Below are 22,243 nucleotides of genomic sequence, written 5' to 3'. Positions count from 1 at the left end.
TTTCGGGCCGAGACCCTTCCTTCCTTTCCAATCTCGATGAAAACTCTTGGCCCTAAGTGTTGGCTCCTTATTCCTCTCCATAGATTCTGCCTGACGTGCTGAGTTCCTCCAGCAACCTGCTGATACACACAATAAGTTCTGCAGATGCTGGAAATCCAGAGTGACACACACAAAATGCTGCAGGAACTCAGCAGGTCAGGCAGCATCTATGGAGGAGAATAAAGTGCTGACATTTTGGGCCAAGACCCTTCATCAGGACTGGAAAGGAAGGGCCCAAAATGTCGGCTCTTTATATCTCTCCATAGATGCTGCCTGACCTGCTGAGTTCCTCCATCATTTTTTGTGACTATCATGACGAACTTCTTCTGCATCCACTCCAAAGCATTGACATCCTTCCTATAATAGTATGATCAGAACTGAATACAATACTCCAGATGCAGCCTATATGTCTATAAAAATGTAAACGATTGCTACCAATTGATTGACATTTAAGAAACTCACAAATGCAGAGATATACCGTACACATATAAATACATTCAGGCACATTCAAAAGGGCAGGGTCAAGAAAGATGATACAGCAACGAGTCACTGATGAAATACACACAAAATACCTCTCAAGTGAGATCTGTCAGCTCTGAATAGTTTAAACAATCTTTTGCAGTAAAAGTTAAGCACAGATTTTGATATAAACTAATGTCAAATCACTTATTACATTGCACTCCTGACTCTACATTGTGTTATGTAATCCTCAGAGTAACCAGCTGGTTAATCTATGGTAAATATTACTGCTTGTATCAGGTTAATGTGGCCATATAAGACAAAATATTCCTTACTGTTCCTATGTCTAGATTACTGTGGATAAAGACAACAATTAGTGCTAATTAGCATCAAGGTCAGAGGTCAGAGACAACTTGACAACAATCCCTTTTATGGAAGTGTTGTCAAAACTGCCGCTAAAACCTAAGTTCCATAAAAATAGAAAAACATGTGGGACGTCATTTTGAGCCTGACCATGTCCCTCTTGGTTGGACGATTCCCAGTAAAGTTCCTGATTTCTACCTCTTTTGGAGAAGCCTCCCTTTGATATGCAGCCCCGTGCACAGAGCAGCCATAGCTTTGTTTAGAAGCAGTCCACATTTGTCTTCTGTTCCTTGTACCATACAAGCACAAATCCACTTTCAGTGCCTGAGTGGCTGAGATTGCTGTGCTAAGAAATGACTGGGATCCACTAGAGTTTGGAGAAATAAGAGGGGGCTTATCAGCTTTATTTGACAAATGTACATCAAAGCATACAGCAAAATGTGTCATTTTGCCTCATCGGCCAACACAGTCCAGTTATGGGATGAGGGGAAAGCCTGCCAAAGGTTGCCATGCTTTTGGTGCCAACAACTTTAGAAAGTGGGGGAAAACTGCAGCATTCGTGTGGTCATGGGAAGATTGTACAGGCAGCAGCGGGAATTGAATCCCAATCAGTAATCACTGCTGCTGTAATAGCATTTACGTTAACCGCTATACTACCATGCCATCAACTTGATGGATCCTAAGGGGTTTTGATAAGATGTTGTGGAGGGAATCCTTTCCCTTGTGGGAGAATCCAGGACCAGGGGCAAATGCTTAAAAGTAATGAATCATTCATTTTTGGCAAGGTTAGGTAATTTCTTTTCTCTCACATGATCACGAATCTTCAGGGCTCTCTTCCACAGAGCAGAGAAAGCCGAATATTTGAATACTTTAAGGCAGAGGTAAACAGATTCTTCATAAGCAAAGGATTACCAAGTTGACAGGAATGTAGAGTTCAGCTTATAGTCAGATCAGCCAAACGTGGGCAATTGGGACTACTTCAGTAAGGGTTTCTAAGGTTCTGGGGAGAAGGCAGGAGAATGATGCTGAGACAGAAAATAAATCAGCCATGATTGAGCAGGCTCAATGGTCCGAATAGCCGCTATGGCATTGTAGCTTAGGTAGGAATCTTGGTTGGCATGGACCTGTTGGCCTGAAGGTCCTCTTTCCGTGTTGCATGATGATGAGCAGTTGGCCTTTGGCAGATTCCTGGGTTACCCTGGAGGAAGAGGAGAACATGAAGCTACACAAGAAACTCCATGACAGAACATATAAATTGTCTTCAGGAGCAGGCCACTCGGCCCCTCAAGCCTGTATTCCATCAGGTCCAGGAGATTTATCCACCTTCAGACCTTTAAGCTTCCTGAGTACCTTCTCAGCCCCCACTTAATCAGTTCTTGGCTAATTGGGCTATAGTCTCAGATCTGCATTCCTGCCTCCCTCCAATAGCTTCTCGCTCCCTCACTTATCAACAGACTGTCTAACTCTGCATTGGCCCCTATAAGGAAGAAGGCTCCAAACCGTCACCGTGGGAGAAAAATATCTGAAATGCCTGTCTCAAAATGGGCAATACATTATTTTTAAAAACTGACCTCATAGTTCTAGATTCTCCCACGGGAGGAAACCTCCTGTCCACATCCACCCTGGTCAGGATCTTGGGGTAAGGATGGAACTCTAGCACATCCTCTAGGAACCTGTGTACCCTCTGTGTTGTTGGCCCAGTCATTCTCGAACAAGGTTCAGTGGCACTGCAAACCTCTGGTAGGTCCATGAAGAGCAGCTGACACTGGTGCACAACAGCTGCATCCACTCAGAGTTCAGACACAACTTGCCGCTGTGTGTGATTTGTGACTCTCTGGAACTCTCAAGCCCAGACAGCTGTGGAGGCGGAGTCTTTCAGTATACTGAAGGCTGAGATAAAAAAGCTTTGTGGACTGGAGAGGATTGAAGGGTTGTGGGAACTGGGCAGCAAGATGGGAGTTGAGGTCAATGATCAGACATAAACTGGTGAAGCAGATTTGTAAAGAAGCATTACCCATCCTATCCTGTTCCTAGTCCTGTGATCAGTTTAGCATCTCCAAGTCAGCACAGTTAAAGTACACTCAGTGGCCACTTTATTAGGAAAACCTGTACACCTACTGGTTAGTGCAAATATCTAATCAGCCACTCATGTGGCAGCAACTCAATGCATAAAAGCATGCAGGCATAGTCAAGAGGTTCAATTGTCATTTAGAGCAAACATCAGAATGGGGAAGAAATGTGATCTATGTGACTTTGACCATGGAATGATTGTTGGTGCCAGATGGGGTTGTTTGAGTATCTCAGAAACTGCTGATCTCCTGAGACAACAGCCTTAGGAGTTTACAGAGAATGGTATGAAAAACAAAAAATCCAGTGATTGCCAGTTCTGTGTGTAAAAATGGCTTGTCAATGACAGAGGTCAGTGCAAGACAGATATATTCCAAATAAGAAGAAATTTTCGAATGGAAGAAGGACACTACAGTGGCTGACAAGTGAAGTTAGAGCCAAAGTAAAAGCAAAAGAGAGGGCATACAAGGAAGCCAAAGCCAGTGGGAAGATAGAGGATTGGGGAGCTTTTAAAAACTTGCAGAAGGAAACTAAGAAGGTAATTAGGAAGGAAAAGATGAATTATGAAAGGAAGCTGGCGACTAATATCAAAGAAGATACTAAAAGCTTTTTTAAGTATATAAAAGGTAAAAGAGAGTTGAGGGTAGATATAGGACCAATAGAAAATGACGCTGGAGATATCGTAATGAGAGATGCAGAGATGGCAGAGGAACTGAATGCGTATTTTGCATCAGAGTTCACAGTGAAAGATGTCTGCAGTATACCAGACATTCAAGAGTGTCAGGGAAGTGAAGTATGTGCAGTGAAAATTACAACTGAGAAGGAGCTCAGGAAGCTTAAAGGTCTGAGGGTGGATAAATCTCCTGGACCTGATGGAATGCATCTTCGGGTTCTGAAGGAAGTAGCTGGAGAGATTGCGGAGGCATTAGCGATGATCTTTCAAAAATCGGTAGATTCTGGTATTGTATCAGATGACTGGAAAATTGCAAATGTTATTCTGCTATTTAAGAAGGGCGGCAGGGAGCAAGAAGGAAGCTGTAGACTTGTTAGCCTGACATCAGTAGTTGGGAAATTGTTGGAATCAATTATTAGGGATGAGATTATGGAGTACCTGGAGGCACATGACAAGATAGGCCAAAGCCAGCATGGTTTCCTGAAAGGAAAATCCTGCCTGACTAATCTACTGTATTTTTTTGAGGAAATTATAAGCAGGGTAGACAAAGGAGATACAGTAGATGTTGTGTACTTGGATTTTCAGAAGGCCTTTGACAAGGTGCCACACATGAGGCTGCTTAGCAAGATAAGAGCCCATGGAATTACAGGGAAGTTACTAGCATGGGTGGAGTATTGGTTGGTTGGCAGAAAACAGAGAGTGGAAATAAAGGGATCCTATTCTGGCTGGCTACCAGTTACCAGTGGAGTTCCACAGGGGTCGGTGTTGGGACCGCTGCTTTTTACAATGTACGTCAATGATTTGGACTATGACATTAATGGATTTGTGGCTAAATTTGCCGATGGTGTAAAGATAGGTGGAGGTGTGGGTAGTGTTGAGGAAATGGAGAGCCTGCAGAAAGACTTAGATAGTTTAAGGGAATGGGCAAAGAAGTGGCAAATGAAATACAATGTTGGAAAGTGTATGGCCATGTACTTTGGTGGAAGAAATAAATGGAAAGACTATTAATATAGATAGGAAGAGAATTCAAAATGCAGAGATACAAAGGGACTTGGGAGTCCTTGTGCAGGATACACTAAAGGTTAACCTCCAGGTTGAGTCGGTGGTGAAGAAGGCAAATACAATGTTGGCATTCATTTCTAGAGGTATAGAATATTTGAGCAGGGATGTGATGTTGGGGCACTCAGCAATAAGGCACTCATGAGACCACACTTAGAGTATTGTGTGCAGTTTTGAGCTCCTTATTTTAGAAAGGATATAATGACATTGGAGAGGGTTCAGAGAAGATTCACAAGAATGATTCCAGGAATGAAAGGGTTACCGTATGAGGAATGTCTGTCAGCTCTTGGGCTGTATTCCCTGGAGTTCAGGAGAATGAGGGGAGATCTCATAGAAACATTCCGAATGTTAAAAGGCCTGAACAGATTAGATATGGCAAAGCTATTTCCCAAGATAGGGAAATCTAGGACACGAGGGTACAACTTCAGGATTGAAGTCTAAGTGAAGGATGTCCATTTAGAACAGAGATGCGGAGAAATTATTTTAGTTGGAGGGTGGTAAATCTGTGGAATCTGTTGCCATGAGCAGCTGTGGAGGTCAAGTCATTGGGTGCATTTAAGGCAGAGATAGACAGGTTCTTGATTAGCCAAGGCATCAAAGGATATGGGGAGAAGGCAGGGGAGTGAGGATGATTGGAAGAATTGGATCAGCCCATGATTGAATGGTAGAGCAGATTCGATGGGCCGAAAGGCCTACTTCTGCTCTTATATCTTATGTTCTTATGGTCTTATAATGGCCAGACTGGTTCAAGCTGACAGGAAGGTGACAGTGACTCAGATAACCACGCATTACAACAGTGGTGTTCAGAAGAACATCTCTGAATACACAAGACGTCGAAGCTTGAAGTGATTGGATATAGCCGCAGAAGACCTGAGTGTATATTTAGCGGCCCGCAAAACATCACCACATATTGCCCACCCCATCCCTGGTGCTCTGGTTTCCTCCCACATGGGTGGTAGGTTAATCGTTCACTGTAAATTGCAACTAGTGTATGGGTTGAGTAGTAGAGACTGGAGTAGAGTTAATGGGAGCGTGGGGTGAATTGCTGTAAATGGATGCTTGATGATCAGGTCTGCTGTATGACCCCATGATTCGAAGTTAGTCAGCTATTGGTCTCCAAACTATGCACTAGATACAAACATTTGGACCAGCGGTCCTCAACCACCGGGCCACGGACCAGTACCTGGCTGCAAAGCATGTGCTACCGGGCCGTGAGGAAACGATACGAGTCAGCTGCACCTTTCCTCATTCCCTGTCACGCACTGTTGAACTTGAACATAGGGTTGCCAACTGTCCCGTATTTGCCGGGACATCCCGTATATTGGGCTAAATTGGTTTGTCCCGTATTTTCCCCGCTAAGGTAGAGTGTTCCTATGAAACCTTTCATGCCGAAATGGCGTGAAGCGAAGAAGCAATTACCATTAATTTATATGGGAAAAATTTCTGAGCGTTCCCAGACCCAAAAAATTACCTAACAAATCATACCAAGTAACACATAAACCTGAAAATAAATAACACTAACATATAGTAAAAGCAGGAATGATATGATAAATACACAGCCTATATAAAGTAGAAATAATGTGTGTACAGTATAGTCGGGAAGATGAAGGCAAACCTGATTTGTGGGGGACAAAATTGACACGTACGCACATGCGCACACAGGTGCCCGCGCAAGGCTTCATGGTCATGGTAGTCTTTCCAGGGGTAAAGTGTCCCGGGATTTGACTGCTACTTTTGTCATTTATTTGGGAGTGAGAAAGTTGGCAACCCTAACTGTAAAAGACATGTTGAGGTGAGTTTAACCCTACTTGAACACCGCCCCCCCCCCGCCCCCGGTCGGCCGGTCCGCAAGAATATTGTCAATATTAAACCGGTCCGCGGTGCAAAAAAGGTTGGAGACCCCTGATTTAGACAGTGCAAACTTACATAAATCAGTTGGCAGCTTTCGCCATCCTTCCATTAACGTAACACACCCCAGTCTCTGGTAACCTATCCAATGTGGGCAGAGGAGATGTGCATGAGAAAATCAGAATAGCCGTAAGTTCACCCGGAAATCAGACCTCAAACACTCAGTATTACAAGAGTTGCTTACCGAACACTGTTTCAGAAGTTTGGTTACACAGAAGTTAATATAATTAAATTTCAAATACTGAACATAACAAGAAGATAGGACTAAATTATATTTGTGAATGAGAAGAAACCTTAATCATGATGATTGCCAAATGGAAAGCCATCGGGAAATTGCTTTTGTGTGACTAATCTCTGTGTACAAGGACCGAGAAGCGGAACCAGGCCGTTCAGCCCTTTGTAACTGCACGACAATTCAGTGAGATCTTTTACCTCAGGACCATTTGCCTGCACTAAAACTCCTTAATTCTCTTAATATTGTTCTTTGTCTTGTGCATATTCAGCCTCTAAAGCCACTTTGGGATATGATTTCCACTTTCTGGGTGGAGAATTTTCCTCTAGTCTCAGTCCTTCACGGCCATCTTCTTACTTTAAGTCTGTGGCTCCTGATTCTAGGTCGTCCAACCAGGCGAAGCGCCCCTTCATCTCCACCATCAAGTTCTTTAAGATATTGCACAGATCATTGAGGTCACCTTGCATTCCCATGAGTTCTAGGGAGTGCAGGTCTGTTTTGCTGAATCTCTCCCCTCTGAACAAATCCACCATTCCAGAGATTAGGTTGCAGCTTAGAGGCACAAAGTCATACAGCACTATAGCACAGAAAATACACACTACAGCACAGAACTGTACAATATCTTAGAGAACTTTGGTGCATCTAGTCCATACTGAGCTGTTATTCTGCCTAGTCCCGTTGATTCCTATTGTCCTGCACCTGGACCATAACTCTCCACACCCATTCCATCCATGTCCTTATCCAAAATTCCCTTAAATGTTACAATTGAACCTGGTCCAGCATTTCTGCTGGCAGTTTGTTCTACACTCACACCCCTCTATGAATGAAGACGTTGACTCTCAGTTTCTCCTAAAATATTTCATCTTTCTCCTTTAACTTCTAGTCTCACCCTACCTCAGTGGAAAAATCTTGCTTGCATTTACCCTATGTATACCCCTTATAATATTGAATAACTCTAACAAATCTTGCCTCATTCTCCTACGCTCCAGGGAATAAAGTCCTAATCTGTTCAATCATTCTCAAAAACCTCAGATCTTGGTAACAACTTTGTAATTTTTCCCTATACTCTTCCAATCTTATTGATATCTTTCCTGTAGGTCGGTGACCAGAATTGCACACAACACTCCAAATTTGGCCTCCCCCAACATTTTATACAACTTCAACATAGCTTCCCAACTCCTGTTCTCAGTACTTTGATTAATGAAGGCCAATGTGCATAAAGCTCTCTGTACGACCCTATCTACCAGTGACACCACTGCGATTTGGGGTTATCTACTGGAATTATTTAACAGCTGAAGACAGTGGTATTACTCACAGTGAAACAAAACTTATATCTACTTACTGCTACACAGAAGGTGACAAGTTCATGCTGGCTCCCAGCAGATTAGTCCCATTCCCCATTTCCTGTTATCCTTGTAATTTGTTTTCTCTCACACACACTCATCAACTCCCCTTGAGCTTTTGCATTAACCTACTGTATATTTGGGGTAACTTGCAGCAGTCAGTTAACCCGTCAGGATGCGTTTAGTGTGTGGGAGAAACCCAGAGCACCCAGAAGAAGTTGTAGGAGAAACTCCCTAATTCCACACAAGCAGCACCCTAGACCAAGATTATGTCCTGCTGTGCCACTATGCTAGGAGTTCATTGTTCCTTTAAAGGGACACCTCAGGTTGATTGTGGTTGGGTGATTGTGCGGTTATTTATTTACACACTTATCTATTTTTGTATTTGCACAGCTTCTCTTCTTTTGCACATTGGTTGTTTGTCAGTCTTTGTGAGCATTTTTTCATTGATTCTATTGTATTTCTTTGTTCTACTGAGAATGCCCGCAAGAAAATGAATCTCGGGGTAGTATATGGTGATGTATAAAGTAGGTACTTGGTTAAAAAATTTACCTTGAACTTTTACATGGGTGACGTTGCAAGAGGACAGGATTTAGAATGTAAAAATTGGGGCATTATGTTGCAATGTTAGAAAGCACTGGTTAGGCTACACTTGGAGTATAGTGTGCAGTTCTGGTCACCTCACTAGAGGAAAGATGTGGTGATGTTGGAGAGAGTGCATGGGAGATAAACCAGGATATTTCCTGGATTGGGGATTTTAATTATGAGGAGAAATTGGATAGCTGGGCTTATTTTCTCTGGATCAAAAGAGGCCAAGGTGCCCTGATGGAGGTTAATAAGATTATGAGAAACATTGATTTGGTAGATAGTTAGAATCCCTTCTCATGGTAGAGATATATAATAAAAACAAGAGGGCTTAGGTACATACACAAAATGCAAGGGAACTTAGCGGGTGAGGCAGCATCTATGGAGAGGAATAAACAGTCAGTATTTCTGGCCAAGATCCTTCATCAGGACCAGAAAGGAAAGAGGAGGAACCCAGAATAAAAAGGTGGGAGGAGGGGAAGGAGTACAAGCTGGTAGGTTCAGGTGAAACCAGATGACGGGGAAGGTGGGAGGGTGGGGGAAGGGGATGAAGTGAAAAGCTGATCGATGATAGGCGGAAAGGGCAAAAGGCTGAAGAAGAAGGAATCGGACAGGAGAGGAGAGTGGACCCCTTGGAGAAAGGGAAGGAGGAGGGGCACCAGGGGGAGGGGATAGGCAGGTGGGGAAAAGAGAAGGGTACGTTTAAGGTGTGAGGAAGGAGTTCTAATAAGAAAGATTTTTTTTCACACAGTGTTTGATATCTATAATGCTCTGTCAGAGGAGGTGGTGGAATCAGAGAAAATCAATACCTATATAAGCAGGCATTCATTTAAATATGAAAGGCATAGAAGATGTGGACGTAATGTGAGCTAAAGGGATTAGTGCAGATGAGCAAAAGGGGCGCTATGGATGTGCTGGGCAGAAGAGCCTGTTTCTATGCCGTACAGCGCTAATACAAGGGCATAACATTGTACCAGCATTGGAATACTCTTGAGAGCTGCAAGTTCTCAGGAGGACCAGCACAGAGTGCCAGGGTCTGACAGGCTAGCAGATTGATCCCAGCTAAGATTAGATCATTCCACAGACCAAGTGGAAAATAGTGTTCAATGTTTCCGCTGTGAGTATAAACAATGTTATTTCACTCTCTAAATGTCAGAAAGAAAAGCCTCAGGAATTACCTTTCTCTGGAATTAACGCTGGCACTTAAAATTATCAATGAAGAGCCTATTAATATAGTTACTGCCATTAATGGGCAATTTCAGATTTATCTAAAAATACCGTCTCCACAGAGCAGGTTCCTGCACACCACACAACAGCCATGATAGGGAACTCAAATTTCCTGTCTTTTGAGTTGAAAATTAACTCTTTCTCTCTCCACAAATGGTGCCTGACCTGCTGAGTTTTCCAGGCATTTTAGGTTTCCAGTAGCCATGGAATTTTGCTTTAGGAGATGGGGCTCCCTTGTAAGGAACTTTTACAGCGAATTCTGACCAACTTAGTCCATAATACAAATGTAAGATGGGGTCTTTGATCCTTCAGGGATGAAACAGGCACTGGAATATTGGCCAACGAGTACACTCCATTCCCACTAGAATTGGCCACCACAAGGGCATTGCGAAGGTGGACAATACTTTCACAATTGGTGAACAGAAGAACGTGAAAAGATAGGAGGTGGAGTAGGCCATCAGGCCCCCTCAAGCATGCTCTGCCTTTCAATATAATCCTGCCTAGTTTGAGCTGGTCTCAACTCCTCTTCTGTGCCCCTCTACTCCTCAGTCTATCAACAATTTATCCAGCTCCACTTTGAATAACTTTGATAATCCAGCTTGCACTTTACACCTGGGAAAAGAATTCCAGAGACTCACCGCCCTCTGTGAGGTGAAGTTTCTTCACACCTCAATTTTAGATGACCAGTCTCTTATCTTGCAACTAAGTCCCCTTGTTCATAACTCTTCCACTAGTGAAAACATCTCAAGCTCAGGCTTATTGTCATTTCAATCATATACTGCCAAACAAAACGAAGTCCCTCCGGACCAAGATGCAGAACATAGTACGTATAACTCGCACACAGCACGTGAAGTCAGATAAATAAATTAACAAATAATAAGGTGCGTTTACGACACAATTTAAAAAGTAAACAGTATAATACTACTGGCGTTTCATATGTGGACCAGAGTGACCATTGCAAGTGGATACGTCACCATCTTAGTTCAAGGATCTCAACATTTACACTGTCAAATTTGCTTGGGATCTTATGTATTTGAATAAGATCATCACTCATTCTTCTAAATAAAGTACTGAACTATTTATTCTTTCTTGGTAGGACAACCTTCTTTGAATCAACTTGGCAAATCCCTGCTATGCTACTTCCAGTGTTTGTATATCTTCTTTTTAAAGAATTGAACCAAAACTTTTCGAGATATTCCAGACAAGCCCTCACCAACAAACTGTAAAATTGCAACAAAACATCCCTATTCATGAACTCCAACCACCTTCCAATGTAGACCAAAATGCCATTTGCCTTCTGAGTTTCTAACCCTTCTCAGAAATGAAAAAGGGGCATTAACTCTGTAGTGATCCCGAAGGATTGGTACACACTTTGAAGGGCTGTAGCTAATTTCAAATATATTTTTTTTAAAAATCAGAAAATGCCAGAAATACTCAGCAGATCAGGCAGCATCTGTGGGGGAGAAATAACATCACATTTCAGGTCAACCTGAGAACTGGCAAGGAACCCACACTACCTGCAGGGAAGGGAGGTATCTCCCTACTCTGGATTTTGCAATTCCCATAATTCTTTTGTATATGTTCTTCTGCATACAATTTCACTCTGTACCTGTTCCCATTCATTCATTGACCAGACAACCTTGTTTACAGTTTTACTCCATCAGGGGCATCCTCCTCCCCCACCTTTCAAGCAGATTCTTTCATTTCCTCCCCATTTCTAACTAATGGTCGATGACCTGAAACGTTGACTCTGTTTCTCTTCCAACAGACGCTGCCTGACCTGATGAGTGTTTCCACTATTTTCTGCCTTTATTTTAGATTTCCAGCATCTGCAGTTTTGCTGATTTTCATGAATCTTTCAAAAGATTCTATAAGTATGTTCTCTCATATTCATATGCCTGTCAATCCACAGTCAACAACCACAGATGGAACTTAAATGAGGAAATATATACAAAGGACTAAGAGTTTGATTCAATGGGTCCATGCTCCTCATCAGAGAAGTAGAAGGGGAGTGTGTTGGACATTATAGCCAAGACAGTAAATTCACTGTGGACCACCCCTTTGGAGAGTTAATTCATGGGGTGCAAATGCCCTTAAAGTAGGATGACTTTCATTAGCTCTTGAAGGGGTTATTGGGTGCTTCAAAACAATACTGTTAACATATATTAATTAAACCTCATCAATTCATAATACTTAGGTTAATTAAAAAGTTGTCTTTCTTCATTACTCTAAATCCATAAGTCTTATTCCAGTGAAAAGAGTAATTATTGCATCATTAGTGATAACAGATCAAGGGGCTTAATTAACAAGTGGTAATTTAGTTAATCACAAAACAGTAAAATTACTTGCATTGCTGTAGCACCACATACACTCTGCATTCACTTTATTGGGTACAGGAGGTGTCCATGGCCTGTAGTCCATCCAGATGGTTCGATGTGTTGTGCATTCAGAGATGCTCTTCTGCACACCACTGTTGTAACTTGTGGTTATTTGAGTTATTGTCCCCTTCCTGTCAGCTTGGACCAGTCTAGCCATTTTTTAACCTCTTTCATTAACAAGGCACCTTTGCCCACAGAACTGGATGTTTTTTTTTGTTTTGAGCATCTCTTTCTGTAAGTTCTAGAGACTGTTGTGCATGAAAATCTCAGGAGATCAGGAGGTTCTGAGATACTCAAACCACCCTGTCAGGCAGCAACAATCATTCATGGTCAAAGTCACTTAGATCACATTTCTCCCCCGTTCTGATGTTTGGTCTGAACAACAATTGAACCTCTTGACAATGTCGACATACTTTTATGCATTGAGTCGCTGCCACATGACTGGCTGATTAGATCATTGTAATAACGAGCAGTTGTACCTAATAAAGTGGCCACTGAGTGTAAAACCTATAGGAAATGCAGTTTGCCTTCAGCTGAGTTCACACAAAGAGCAAAAGGATTTAATTCATGAGTGTGACAATGGTAGGATTGGATAGAGTGGTTTTGTGTTCCTTGGAATGGAGAAAGCTGATAGGTGATATGACAGAAGTGTACAAATAGGGTGAATCTTTTCCCCATGTTGAGGATGTCTAAGACAAATATTATAAGGTGAGAAGTGAGAGGTATAAAAAGGAAACCTTTATTTTCACAGAGTGGTTAGAATCACTTGGGAGACAGTGGAGAGCATGGCTTGGATGGTGGGGGGTGCTTGATGATAGTTGCTGTTTTCCTGCAAAAGCACTTCATGTAGGTGTGCTCAATGGTGCGGAGGGATCTACCTGTGATGGACTGGGCTGTATCCATTACTTTTTGAAGGATTTTCCATTCAAAGGCATTGTAGTTTCTGTTATATTTTGTAATTTCAAAATATTAAACTAACTCAAAGGAAGTCATGGGAGTCTGAAATTTTGTGTTTAGCTAAAGTGAGGCATGCACGTATCACTTGGAGGTGTGATGACATATGCAATTCATGTGTTTTATATATAACCCATAATGAATTGTTTAAAGAAATAAAAATGATTAATCAACCAGTTTATATACAAGATTACTGAAATATTTGATGCACACCAGTTTCCATACCAGGTCATGATGCTGTCAGTCAACATACTCTCCACCACATACCGGCAGAAGTTTATCAAAGCTTTAGATGTCATGCCAAACCTTCAGAAACTTCTCATTTCCAGTACACAAACATAAAGGAGAATGAAAAAATTGTTACTCTGGATCTGATGCAGCACAAAAAACATAGTAAGATAAACAACACAATAATAAAAAAAGACAATAAATATAAATACATAAGATAGCTTATATACAGATTGGTTGTATGTCCATAAAGTGATGTTAGGTATAGGAGTGTCTGTACATAAGGTGACTCTGACAGGAAATAATAAAGCAGTGATGGTGGGGTGGGGGAGGTGTGATGGGGTGGGTTAGTGGATGGAGGTTTTAATCAGCTTTACTGCTTGGGACAAATAATGTTTTGAGTCTGGTGGTCCTGGTATGGATGCTATGTAGCCTCCTTCCTGCTGGAAGTGGGACAAACAGTCCATGAGCAGGGTGGGTGGAGTCATTCATGAAATTGATAACCTTTTTCAGGAGGACATCCTTTTCAGCTGATTGGGGGAAAGTATGGGGGGAACGTAAGTGATAGTTTTTTTTTACAGTGCCTGGAATGCACTGTCGAGGCAGATACATTAGGGATATTTAAGAAACTCTTAGATAGGCAGATCGATGAAAGAAAAACAGAGGGTTATGTGAGAGAGAATGGTTAGATTGATTGTGGAGTAGATTAAAAGGTTGGCACAACATCTTCCGTTACTATGTACTATACTGTACTGTTCTATATTCTACAAAGGTGTGTAGATAGGTACATGGATAGGAAAGGTTTAGAAAGATGTCAGCCAAACATTGGCAAATGTGACTAGCTGAGATGGCCATCTCAGTAAGGACAAGTTGAGCTGAAGAGCTTGGTTCCTTCCTGTGGAATTCCATGACTATAAATGGGTTTAGTCTGGTGGAGTGGAACATGACTGGGTTGAATGTACTGCTTCTGTGCTTTTCCACTCAATATGACTCTGGACTCTTTGACTCTATGACCCCCATAATGGAAGAACTACCTTATTTAACCTTAAAATGTGGCATCCCTCCATAATTCCATCACAGGGTCCCACAGAAACATAAATCATTCTTTATATAACTAAACTTTAACCTAGAAGCTGTGGTTTCTTCACTGTCTCTCAAAATGCTCTTGAGTTTCTGTACGAAGAAACAGGAAAATAATATACAAGTATCACTTCCACATTGAAACTATTTCCTCCCTCATTTACTAGAGAGTGTCCCAGTTGGGAATAACTTAGAAAGTGAAAGAGGAAATGATTTTTATAATGTTTCCTGTACCTTATTTACTTATAGGAAGAATCACTTGGCCTCTTGGTTTGGCTTCTCTTACATATTTCACAGCTCCTTGTGAATTTTAACCTTTCCCACACTTGCCATTTGCCTGTCTCTTTTGTGTCTGGCCTGTGTTTCCCCTTTATCTACAATGACTAATCTCAGTGCAAAAATTATTACTTTTTTTATTTTCCTGAATTCCTGTTCAAGTACTTGAACACCATTGAAGATAAAACCTGCCTCATATGCAGCAGTTGTTAGAATGGATTGTTTATTGAAATATTTCTCCTTTAGAAGAAAAATTCTCGGCATACTTGAGAGATTTAACTTGATGCAAGTTGACTAATGCAACTGAAAATAGAAATAGTATTTCTTAATGAGAAGAATAACCCATTGCTTCCAAGTAAGATGACTTTAAGTGGCTTTTAAAAATAACCAAAATGCTCGTAAATTATGTTAAAGTGCAACAACCAAAAATATTCAAAACATCTGCTTCGTGTCTGGTAGGGTCCTTGAAGACGCAGATCAAGTTTTGATTCCTGCTTGTAGGACCAGAAGATAGAAGTAATATGAGATCGGTTTTTATTGCAGAGAGAGAGGCAGGTACCTGGAACACACTGCTAGGGGAAGTGGTAGAAGCAGATATAATAGCAATGTTCAAGGTGCAGGCACACGGAGGGACATGGACCATATGCAGTTAGATTGCTTAAAATGATACCATGGTGGACACAGACTAAAGGGCCTGTTCCTGTACTACACTGTTCTATGTTCTATATTCCACATTCTACCTTCTATGTTCAGATGAGAAAATGGACATTGTATGTAGTAAAACCCAGTGCCAGGCAAGAGAACAGAATCAAGGGCATGTGGTCCTTAATACATTGAGATCTGATCCTTGCTCTAGACATGAGCTTTTGAACAAAGGCCCTAATCTTGACCTGGCATCATTTTCCAGCTCATCCACACTCTGGTGGAACAATTGGACAAATCTTAGCTTTAATTTTAGGGCCATACCAAGCTACATGCGTTGGAAAGTCTGATGGTGCCAGGATGTGAGAAGAGCAGTCCTTAAATCCAAGGAGTGCCAAAGGCAGCAGACTATTTGCCTGCCATCCTGGCCAATAAAATATGGCCCAATACTGGAAAATATTTATAAAACAAATAGGTTAATGTATGGGCTCCATGTTGTCTCACTTCATTCAGGTTCTGAAGCCCCATCACGTATTGGGGGAGTTAGATAATTAAAACAGTGTGGCGAGTTGCTCTTGCTGGCTGGGTGTACAGTCGAGAATCCCATCCCAAGTAGCTGTTGGAGAATTGGTGTGATGTGACTCTACTTAGACAGCAAAGTTGTGCCCCTTAGCGAAAGAGATTATTTCAGGCCATCATGGGCTGCCTCCTAGATGGATGGCTTCTTCCACTTAGACACAGAATTACATGGTGCCAGATTGCAGAAGAGCCTTTCAAGGTAGTAATTGCTTGGAAAAGCCCTGGAAGTGAGGTCCTGGGAGAGGAGGGGTGGAAGCAGGTACAGGAGATTGGATAGATGAAAGGGACTATTTAGCACGGATTTAAATGTGTAGAAGTATGATCAGAGGAAAACACATTGTGACACTAATAGCTTATGGTGTGCATCAGTTTAGAATCTATAATCTCGATCCAATCCTCTACTATCGATTATGCAGTGCACCCAATAAAAATCAAACACTTTTCCAAATCATGGCCAAATCAAAAGAAAGACTCTACCTTGCCAGGGACAAGAAGTCCTTCTGAATGTGTTAATCCTGTTACATGTTTGAAAACAATGGATTGAATTTAAAACTGTCAGAAATGTATATTTTTGTTAACTAATAACTTCCATATGATAAACTCTAAATTTCCCGTCGGGGACTTCTGACAGGAACTACACAACATTGCACACTCATTCAGACTTAATGCCTTACCAGAACAGGTTTTAACCTATTATGAAGCTTTGCTGTTCTTTGAATTCAAGACAATAGCGTAGAAAACCTTAGGATACATGTTTACAGAAGCGTCTCTTACGTTAGTGTGAATTTCTGGAAAGTGGTTTTCCTGGTCTGGGAAAGAGTTCCCTTTAGTAACGACCTTTGACATTAGATCTGTTCTCAGGCCCTTCTGCTTCTCTCCACTTGGGAATATTAATAGCCAAGGCATTTGTTTATCTTCAGCTTGTGGAGAAATAAACAGCCTTTCATTATTTGCTATCCTTAATGCAGCTCAAACATTTCATATAGATTTAATACAAAAACCATTCCCTAGATAGTAGAGCTGCTGCCTTATGGGTCCAGGCACCAAGTCTGGTATTGTCTGTGTGAAGTTTGCATGTTCTCCCTTTAACCACGTTGATTTCTTCCAGGCGTTCTGGTTTCCCACCACACCCTAAAAAATGTGCGTGACAGTAGCCTAATTAGCCCCTAACATGTGAGTGAGTGGTAAGTTCAGATTCAATTCAGACTCATTTATTTATTGAAACATACAGTGTGATATGTCATTGACATTAACAACCAACACAACCTAAGGATGTGTTGGGGGCAGCCCACAAGTGTTGCCACACATTCCGACACCAACACAACATCTCAAGATGGCACTGAGCTGCATTCTCCGTTGAGGTCATAGTTACTTTTTTCAGGGTTTTTTAAGGTTTACGAGGATTGTTTTTGGAACAGAGAGAAGAGTTAGGGGTCAGGTTTGGGTTTAAGAGCAAAAATTTGAGGAATTAAAGGATAGGCAGGAGTCTGCTTCATGTTTGAAGGCAAAGTGGTGAGGACGTGGTCTGATGTTGGGCTGGCAAACTATAAGGACATTCGTCATCAGTGAGACCAGAGCTTGTGGCCTAGATTTTAGGGTCCCATGATTGATCAGTCTGGCATTCAAGGCCTGGAGTTTGGGCCCTCACCCAGGGTCTTCATTCATCAACATCTGTGAGGCCTTGGTCAATACCAAAGATCGAAGTCCAACGGTTGATAGAAAGTCCAGATCAAAGTACAAAGGTCGATAGGAAGTCTGGATCGAAGCCTGAAGGTCAATCAGAGGTCTGGATCAAAGCCCAAAGGTCAATTAAAGGTCAAGATCAAAGCCCAAAAGTCAATCAGAAGTCAAGTGCAGAGGCCGGACTTGAGCCTGACTTCGAACTCCTTCAGATCCCTGTCCCTAAACCCTAATCTACTGTAAACTGGGTGGTGGTGGGGGGGTGTGGGGAGATGATAAAATGTGGCAAGAATTCTAAAGAACTGGATTAATGTAAGATTAATGTAAATGGATTGTTGATGGTCGGCACAGACTCAGTGGGCCAAAGGGTCAGTTTCCCTGGCACGTGAGTGAAAAGGATTTTGGGGCCACACGGAGTAGAAGGGTGAGAACCAGGAAGAAGTTGCAGTAGCTGTAGGTGGCCAGAGGTCTTGATAACATCACACCAAGGTCTGCTTCCCTGTTCAAAAGTGACACTAATCTTTCTGAACTAAAACCAAAACCATACTGGAACTCTAAAATTTAAAAAAAAATAGTGGAAACGCTGTTAAGTACTCACCATCAGACAGCATCTGTGGAGTCAGAAACAGGGTCAATTTTTTAGGTTGCCGACCCATCCTCAGAACCGGGAAGGGGATGAAAGAAGCTGCAAAGAGTTCAGATGGCAGAGACTGGGGAGATGCCTCTGGTAGGGTAAAACCAGGGTAACCATGGCGATAAGCTGTGAACAAGGTTCACTGGTCAGTGGGTGAGTAGTAGCACTTGGGGAGTGAGAATATAGACAGAAGATCATAGCCATTGCAAAATGCTGAGCAGGAAGACTTCCCTGGCAGGTCATACTGGGCATGTCCTTCAATCCCAGATGGGGAAAACAAAAACAAGCTGTATTGATGGAATAAACAGCCAGCACCTTTTCCCCAGGGCGGAAATCACTAACATAAGAGGACATTTTTAAGAAAGGAGGGAGAGACGAAACAGGCAATTATAGACCAGTTAGTCTGACATCAGTGGTGGGGAAGATGCTGGAGTCAATTATAAAAGATGAAATAGCAGCATATTGGGATAGCCGTAGCAGGATAGGTCCGAGTCAGCATGGATTTACGAAGGGGAGATCATGCTTGACTAATCTTCTGGAATTTTTTGAGGATGTAACTATGAAAATGGACTTGGGAAATCCAGTGGATGTAGTGTACCTGGACTTTCAGAAAGCCTTTGATAAGGTCCCACATAGGAAGTTAGTGGGCAAAATTGGAGCACATGGTATTGGGCGTAGGGTACTGAAATGGATAGAAAATTGGTTGGCAGACAGGAAACAAAGAGTAGGGATTAACGGGTCCTTTTCAGAATGGCAGGCAGTGACTAGTGGGGTACCACAAGGCTCGGTGCTGGGACCGCAGCTATTTACAAGATACATTAATGATTTAGATGAAGGGATTAAAAGTAACATTAGCAAATTTGCAGATGACACAAAGCTGGGTGACAGTGTGAAATATGAGGAGGATATTATGAGAATACAGGGTGACTTGGACAGGTTGGGTGAGTGGGAAAATGCATGGCAGATGCAGTTTAATGTGGATAAATATGAGGTTATCCACTTTGGTGGCAAGAACAGGAAGGCAGATTACTATCTGAATGGTGTCAATTTAGGAAAAGGGGAAGTACAACGAGATCTAGGTGTCCTTGTTCATAGAACCTAGAGAGAACATAGAATAGTACAGCACAGTACAGGCCCTTTGGCCCACATTGTTGTGCCAACTCTCAAACCCTGCCTCCCATATAACCCCCCACCTTAAATTCCTCATATACCTGTCTAGTAGTCTCTTAAATTTCACTAGTGTATCTGCCTCCATGTGGACATGTGGCCAAGTGGTTAAGGCATTTAACTAGCGACCTGAAGGTCATGAGTTCGAGCCCCAGCCGAGGCAGCACGTTCTGTCCTTGAGCAAGGCACGTAACCACACATTGCTCTGCGACGACACTGGTGCCAAGCTGTACTAGCCCTTGCTCTTCCCTTGGACAACATCGGTGTTGTGGAGAGGGGAGACTTGCAGCATGGGCAATTGCCGATCTTCCATACAACCCTACCCAGGCCTGGAGAGTGAAGACTTTCCAGGCGCAGATCCATGGTCTCGCAAGACTAACGGATGCCTTATATATCTGCCTCCACCACTGACTCATGCAGTGTATTCCACGCACCAACCAGTCTCTGAGTTAAAAACCTTCCTCTAATATCCCCCTTGACTTCCCACCCCTTACCTTAAAGCCATGTCCCCTTGTATTGAGCAGTGGTGCCCTGGGGAAGAGGCGCTGGCTATCCACTTTATCTATTCCTCTTAATATCTTGTATACCTCTATTATGTCTCCTCTCATCCTCCTTCTCTCCAAAGAGTAAAGCCCTAGCTCCCTTAATCTCTGATCATAATCCATACTCTCTAAACCAGGCAGCATCCTGGTAAATCTCCTCTGTACCCTTTCCAATGCTTCCACATCCTTCCTATAGTGAGGCGACCAGAACTGGACACAGTACTCCCAGTGTGGCCTAACCAGAGTTTTATAGAGCTGCATCATTACATCGTGACTCTTAAACTCTATCCCTCGACTTATGAAAGCTAACCCCCCGTATGCTTTCTTAACTACCTTATCTACCTGTGAGGCAACTTTCAGGGATCTGTGGACATGCACCCCCAGATCCCTCTGCTCCTCCACACTTCCAAGTATCCTGCCATTTCCTTTGTATTCTGCCTTGGAGTTTGTCCTTCCAAAGTGTACCACCTCACACTTCTCCGGGTTGAACTCCATCTGCCACTTCTCAGCTGCTGCATGGCTTCAATAAGGGCCATACCAAGTGATGCCTCCCGAATACTTGGTGAAGGTGGTAACTACTGGTGCCGTGCCACAGACGGTGGTTCCCAATAACACTACGGGAGATGGGAGGCATAGGGGATGAGTGAAATGTTGAGTTAAATGTACCTAGAAATGGTCTAGTAGAAGCTCTAAGAAAATGTTTCCCTCGCGCTCTAGGTTGACATAAAAGCAGTGTCAGATAGGAGACAATGGTGTTAATAAATGTGTAGAATGTGTGAATAAATGTTTTCAAAAGTATCCAAATTAACTCTAGAAGCAATGACATAAATTTTATTGTAGATAAATTGCAACCTAAGTTAAAGGAAAAAACATTTAATGTTACTTGTGTGAAGTGAGATGAATTTAGTAATTGGGGGTGTTTTACAATATTGCCAAAAGCAATTAGGACTTCCAAGGATTAAAGTTGCTAAGGGGAATATGGACAATACTTGTGTGAGAATTCCTGGCTGTTTCACTATAGCCTCTGGGCAATATTGTACATTGTTTTAAGGGTATTGCGATAGCTGTCTTGTACAATTTGAATGTTATTTTAACTTATAGCTTTGTTTTATATTTAACCAAATTGACAGTGGTCAAATTTTGGATAATCATTACCAGATCAACTTCTGTTTAACATTACCTGCTTTATACACATATGGCTCATGTGACCCACTTGAGAGTGATATTTTTTGTTTTGAACAGTATGCTTGTTTAGATAATACTATTCTAAATTCACGGCTTTACAGTTCTTTGATCCAACAAACATGAAAGTGGGGCAGTGGATGCGGTGGGGGTAAGCATGGGGGATGTCCACAAGGTGTATGTTTTGTTTGCAGACAGCTTGGCCACTGGGTTCAAAGATGCCCTCATGTCAGGGCAACTTTGATAACAGTTTCCTCTTCCACCCCCACCTGCACCATAGACAATACAGTTTATTTTAAAAAGTACTTAAGAACTTGTACAATTTTAATTCTGCCTGTTGTAAATTGTCACCTGATGTAAGCCTGGGTGTAATTTTTCTTTGACGGCTCTTCCTCCCGATCTAATACTAGAAATAATTGTAGTGGAAATATGGTGTCTGCACCTCACATAGCAGTTGAGACGGCACAGCTATCTTCCCAAACAAGAGAATATCTGCAGATGCTGGAAATCTGAGCAAAACATCTAAAATGCTGGAGGAACTCAGCAAGCTAGGTAGCACCTATGGGAAGGGTTTCGGCCTGAAACATTGACTGTACTCTTTTCCACAGATGCTGCCTGGCCTGCTGAGTTCTTCCAGCATTTTGTGTGTGTTGCACAGTTACCTTCCCTCCTGTTCTGGTCAAGTAGCTGAACCTTTTTGCCTCAACAAAAGCCTGAATCCTTGCAACTGGTGCACTGAATCTCGTTATACAGGATCACACATGACAATGGACAACTATGGAAACTATGTGGTGTTCTCGCTTCTTCCAAACTCCAAGAAAACACGGTGAACTAACTATGAACCTTTTCCTGCTTTTAAATTATTACTGCAATTGCTGTTCTAAACTATGAGGCTTATAATAATGAAAAGGATGAAATAACCAGAGGGAGCACATGAGGGGACTCC

At 42.2% G+C, this 22,243-nt stretch overlaps 1 long non-coding RNA gene across 1 annotated transcript in view; it reads right to left on the bottom strand.

The window, feature by feature from the left end:
• Positions 1 to 514: 514 nt before the first annotated feature.
• The window catches only part of LOC134358219 (uncharacterized), a 160,138-nt gene continuing 138,409 nt past the window's right edge, over positions 515 to 22,243 (bottom strand). Inside the window, exons 2-4 of the long non-coding RNA XR_010020834.1 lie at positions 13,513 to 13,602; positions 6,587 to 6,649; positions 515 to 2,059 (exon numbers count right to left, since the gene is read on the bottom strand). This is a non-coding gene — a long non-coding RNA (uncharacterized LOC134358219). The remainder of the gene's footprint in view (positions 2,060 to 6,586; positions 6,650 to 13,512; positions 13,603 to 22,243) is intronic.

The sequence above is a fragment of the Mobula hypostoma genome, chromosome 18 (assembly GCF_963921235.1).
Source record: "Mobula hypostoma chromosome 18, sMobHyp1.1, whole genome shotgun sequence".
Lineage (NCBI taxonomy): Eukaryota > Metazoa > Chordata > Chondrichthyes > Myliobatiformes > Myliobatidae > Mobula > Mobula hypostoma.
Note: the sequence above shows the minus strand (reverse complement) of the source record. Positions and strands in the feature narration are given on the sequence as shown.